The sequence below is a fragment of the Serinus canaria genome, chromosome 4 (genome assembly GCF_022539315.1).
Source record: "Serinus canaria isolate serCan28SL12 chromosome 4, serCan2020, whole genome shotgun sequence".
Classification (NCBI taxonomy): domain Eukaryota; kingdom Metazoa; phylum Chordata; class Aves; order Passeriformes; family Fringillidae; genus Serinus; species Serinus canaria.
The window spans coordinates 12146056-12152229 of record NC_066317.1 but is presented as its reverse complement, the minus strand read 5'-3'; positions in this window follow the sequence as shown (position 1 = coordinate 12152229).

The following is a 6174-nucleotide window of genomic DNA, read 5'->3' as shown; positions in this document are numbered from 1 at the left end:
TGCTCGTGTAGGAAAAACGGCTCCAACGGGTGCGGGCGGGAGCGCGGTGGCACTGCCGTGGCCAGCCGGCTGCCTCGAGGCAGCAGCGTGGGCTGGAAAGCCGTAGGAAACCCGAAACGAGCAGCTCGAGGAGCAAAAATGAAAAAGAAAGCTGGGGAAAGCGCATGTGTCTGTGAATATCAAAGAGGATAAGGATAAGTAAAGAAAGGCAAAGGGGCAAAGTCTGGACTCCTGTGTTTTTCTTCTAATTTGAGCAGGGAAGACGGATCCACTGAGGGTTCAAGAGAGCGGAAACTTGGTGGCAACTGGCTGGAGAAGGGTTTGCCCGCCCCGGCCTGGGCGCAGCCAGTCCTACAGCACTTGGCGTGACACAATCCAAGGAAGTGGTGTTAGCAGAAAAAGGCTGAAGAGGAATGTCAGCCCAAAGCATCAGTAGATTCTGTCTAAATCCTGAGGAAAACAGTACAGTGTTCACAGTAATGGGTCATACAGTTTTGTATCTCCCTGACATTTCAGTACCTTCATTTAGACAGCAACCAATGGCATCTAATATTGCCATCTGAAGCAGGAATTGCAATACAGGTAATCCTGTGCAAGGCTAAGTGTTGCCTTGTGTGTTTGTTGAGAAACCAAACCTTGAAAACTGAAAATAATTTTGCTTAGTCTATGTGCTTGTTAACCTCTGCTTTAGTGAAATGGCGCACTGTATGTCAAATTTGATGGCATGTGGCAAATTCCTGAATCTCAGAAGGCTGGAATCCATTAGTGTATCTGGAGAAAAAAAAGATTCTGGAGACCTCTCCTTGTAATATTCATCACATGGAATTAAGGCATTGCTTTTTTTTTTGCTGCAATAGCCTGGCTATTGGACCGCTGGCACTGTCCTCAGGCTCCATAAACAAAGAGTAGGAAGGGAGCAGTCTCTACCAACATTTGTGTTTTAAGAGCAGGGGAAGGTAGCTGGGTTGACCCCTGCTCTCACTATGCAACAGTGGGAAAAAACACTCATGACAGGAACACTCAGTGAAAATGAAAACACTCAGTGAAAATGCCTCATGACAGGAGGCAATTTTAGGCACAGGCAGCCATCCTGTGTGAGCTAAACAGACCAAGACAGAGGCAAGACTTGCACATAAACACATACTCTTATTTATTGCATCCAGGCTTCACCTCCATGCTTGCATGAATAATTCACAAAGCAATTAATGTTAAATGGGAAGGAAAAAAAGTCAATTCTGTTATTGAGTTGCTTGAAAAATTACCTGCTCCACCTGGGACAACAGGAAGGAAACATGCCTGCTCATCCAATAGCCTCCTGGTGACAGAGCTGCTACCAAAGTCCTATCATAACTATGCTGAAGTCTGGCCTTTGCACAAATCTTGCACTCCCACTGAAGAATAGTTGGCTGTTTACTGCAAAAAACTGTTGACTTATATAAAAAACCAACAAACGTACTTGTTCTCTTTACTAGTGGCGTTTGCCTTTTAAAGATAAAGCTGTTAAAAAATACTGATCACCTATCTACTGACAATTTCATTTCAAGTTGATTACATCATTACATTTTATTTGTTTGCACTGTAATCTGTGAGAGCATAAAATTTCTCTGCCTCACTTTTACCAGTGAGCCTGTTTTCCTAAGAGAGAATGGATTTTTTTTTTTTTTTTTTTGGTTCAAGCACTCAGACCGCAACTGTCAGTATGGGTAAGACAGTATTATATACATTGAAGATACAAAAAAAGTGCCAGTTTTAAAAAATTTCCATGCTTTAATTTTTTCAAGGCCTATTTCATGTAGAAAGCCTACAGTTAGTCATGTTTCTAATGGAGTATTTCTAAAAAAAAAAATCCCTTGAGAATATACCAGTGTTGCTATACTTGGAAGAAAACATTTTCATATATCCTTATTTTTCAATTTATTTCACCAAATACAGTGCATACAAAAAACGTTGCGGTTGAAGTGATATGCTTCAAGTTTACCTAAATCAGACACTCCAAATGGGTGCAAAAAGTTTTGTTGTTTTTTTCCTTTAACTTTGTGAGAAGTTTCTGAGATTCTTAATTTTGTCCTATTAATACTAGCAATAGTGTATTTTTACATCTATAGCAAAAGTATGTTTATTGTCCAAATAAACATGACTCTCTGATGTAACACATGCTTTTAATGGGGATTGGATTGAATCAAAGACAGAGGAAAAGGATCAGTCTCACCACAATACCTTTCTGAATTTTTTTTGGTTTTTTGTTTGTTTGTTTGGCCACACTGATTTTATCCCCCCCAATTATCAGCACCTCTAAAGTTTTGGTGGTATGGAACATGGCTACAAATTTCGTTTCCGGGATGGGGGAAATCTTATTAACCAGTCTGGGAAGAGAGCCTGTACCTCATGAGGTTGTCCCAGACTCCCTTTGCTAAGTTATTGCATGTGTTATTGGCTTCTGGTAGGCCAGATCTAATGAAAAGTGGCATTTAATTTGTCTCTTGTCACTGGAGCTGGGCAGCTTCAGAATATCAAACAGTTTCATCTCATGTAAATATCAGTGTTTTATTGTAAGTAAATAGGGTCAGGGTGGTTATCCCAGTGCTTGTTTTTATCTTGTGCTGTTGAGGAATGGCAGGTAGCCAGCAAACCACTCAGGGGAATTCTGCACTCTCTCATCTTTCTTCTGCCTGCTTGCTCTCTACCACTGTATTGCTATAACTCACTGTAAAAATTGATACCTTTTATAAAAGGAGTCAGATGTTTTCAGCTTCACTTTGTATAATAAGTGGAATTTTACTGTCTGCTGTCAGGGACTTCCAATTCTTATTACAGTGAAAATAAATAGAAGTAGTTTGGCTTCCACACAGCCTTTGAGCCTGGCAATGTGCACTGATGGAGCTACAGCCTCGTGTGTTGTCTCCAGCAACAGCAAGGGCTTATAAGCACTGTGTGCTTCATGAACACAGTGGGCACCCAGGCTTGCCCCACCTCAAACAATTAAATTTCCATAGTTTAGAAATTTAGATTTCTAGGAATTAATTAATCCAACTCAATTAAAATGAACTGACCCAGCAGACGTGCTAGAATTTGTTACACCAATACAAGGAGCAGGCCACAAGGATGGCAGCTCCTTTGGCTGTTGGCCATGACCTGGCAGCATGGATTTCCACTGCATTGAGAGAGAGGAAACAGTCAACAAAAACACATGGAAGTATTATTCCAGAACTCCACAATCTCCTTACTGACTGAAACTTCCAGGGCAATAAAATTAACCACTTAAAAAGAAAATTTTTTCTATTCACAGCCACATTTTAAGGAAAGGCAAAACATGCTGATAGCCAGTAAATTATCTTTACATCTTAGTTTGTTTGCTTTCTTGGGTTTTTTTTGGGTTTTTTTTTTGAGTGACATTAAAGCTTGCACTTCCCAAAGGAGCATTAATAAAGCTGTAGTCCTCATGGCAGCTCAGATGCGCACACAGGGGTGCCACTTCCTAGTGCTGCTGTGCAGTATAATCCTTGAGCTCGATGCAACCACCTTGTGTCACCCGTACACTGCAACATGCAAAGAATAACTTTAAAGCCCAAATGTCTTAAGACAGCATCTGGATAAAAATCACCCTCAGCTCAAATCTAACTAGAGTGTATTTTTTATATCAATTTCCATCCTTCTAATCCCTTGTAGGTGGATTTCAGAAAATTATATTAATAAAACACTGGACAGAGTGGTTATTTGAAGTGTAACAAATTTCAATTATTATTTTATTCAATGCATGTACATACATCTTGTTAAAAGTCATAAATTACATGAGAAAAGGAGGCTGTCCATAGCCACATACAATGAGCATTTTAGGAAAAAAACATCTATTATATAATTGATAAATGCAGTATTTAATGTATGAACTCGTGAATGCTTACAAAAAAGGTTATTTAACAGATAAACTTAAAGGATAGTTATTACTATAATAATATACTGTATAAACTTAAAAGATAGTAACTTTAGTAACTATTAGTTACTAAAGTATTAGCTATTAGTAACTATCCCTTATAAAAAGAATACACATTTTCAAATTATTTAATAACCTACTTTTTAAAATTTTGATATGCAAGGATATAGTACTTTTCCAAATATTACTCTGATTATTAGCCACAGTTTAGATATTACACATCTTTCATCACACACATCTTTCATACTGTCAAATAGAAATACTAGGGGACATCAACTGATATCAATAATGCACAGCTGCACACAAATCATGACTACTGATTAGTAAAGCAATTATCATATTAAATGAGTTCAACAGGGCCCAACATACTGTAAAATTAGAAATCAGTCATTACCATAGCTGTTATATAGAATAGCATTGATTGGATGTACTAAACATGAGTCTTGATGACAATTGATTACAATGAACTCTGCTCACAGAGGAGTCTGGTACACTAATTGAGGAGCCATCCTTAAATAGAACAATAAATAGAAGAGGAGGGGAGAAGAGAAATGGCTACAGAGCTAAGGTGCTGCCTGTCTGTGCAACGAAACAATAAAAAACCAAAGAACCAGGAAGGCCTCTGTATGCTGGATGTCTTCTAACTTCCAAGTCCCATTTTCAAACACCAAATGAACCTGTGAACTCCTCACAGGTCATCTCCACGATCTGTGCCACAGCTGGCAAACCTGCTCAAAAGAGTCTGAACAACACCTCAGAAGAAACATTTCCAAAGGCAAATCCCACAAAGAGGCCATAAACCCCAGAAGTCTCATCTGCGACACACGTGACCAACCTCCATTAGTCTGCTTGAAATCAGGCCTCAGACTGCATGTGTAACCAAAACTTGTTCCTTAGAGTGAGGAGCTGCCTGGGCTGCCTTTCTTGGTTTTGTTCACGGCAAGCTGCACATGGAAGAGTTTGAATGAAACACTGCATTATTAAATATGGCACTAACAGTTTGTAGTTCTCACTACAGCTCAAGGAAATGCATGCTGGTAGAAAACAAGTTCTGAACATCTTCATTATCCTGAAAACTTATTCTGAAAGTATATAGCCCCAGATCAAGATCAAACAGCTTCAAAGTACTGAAGGAACATCCCGCTCTACAGAGTGTTAAAATACAAAAAAAAAAAAAAAAAAAAAAAAAAAAAAAAAAAAAAAAAAAAAAGCTCAGGGGTTAGACCCCTACCTGATTTTGAATGAAATAAATGAAATAAAGGACATAATTTGGTTTTGATTTTGGTTTGTGACAGGGAAGAGATGGCCTGGAGAAACCCCACACAGCAAAGGCTGCTGAAACTTCAAGCAAGCACAAGTTTTGCAGGTAGTAAACCACAATCAATGTTCGAAAACGCAGTTTCCAGAGTATGCTACGTTATTTCTACGTTTCCGTGGTTTCCTAGAAATGGGAGAGCCGGCTGTGCGAAGCAGTTTGCTGCCACTGACTGGACGCCACCAGATGGCCTCCTTTGCATATCTCTTCTAACCCTCAGCCATGCACCTTGAACAGCCAGTCAGACAGGAAAAGTCAGACATTTAAACGTTCCGAAATGTAAGACCACAGTAGAAAAAGACATTTGGAGCCAAGGGAATAAAGGATTTGAGTTACACCAATCAGTTTTGCAGGGATGTTACAGGGAAAGATCATTATAAAAATGAGCACACTGCCGAAGTTTCGCTAAAGGAGAAAATTTTAAAATATATCTGGTTTTCTATCCACACAGCTGTTAAAACAGTGATATCTTCAAGAATTAGAAGCAGCAGCTATTTTTGTTCAGCATCAAATTAAAAAGCAAGTCTCCCTAGACCGTAGGTCTTCCCTGCACTTATTAGCTGTATCATACTTAATTTGGAGATTAGGTCATCCAGTCAATTAAAAGAACAAGGCTCCTTGGTTAAGGTCAAATATATTAAATGGTAAACAATAGAGGAAATTTGTGCTCTGGAGGAAGACAGTGTTCACAGGCTTGTTCAAGATGATGATACATCTTGTCTATGTTGTTTGCACAGCTATCAGATAATAAATACATTTAAAAATATAACAAGCAAAAACATTACTGACACTGACAGGGTTTGGGGTTTTTTTGGTTTTTTTCTTTGACTGGTTTTGTTTTGGGCATTAACTGCCTGGTCCACCCAAATACTCCACTTGCTTCCATTTTAGACTATCATTTCTCACAAATGAGCACAAGACCCTGCTGCAT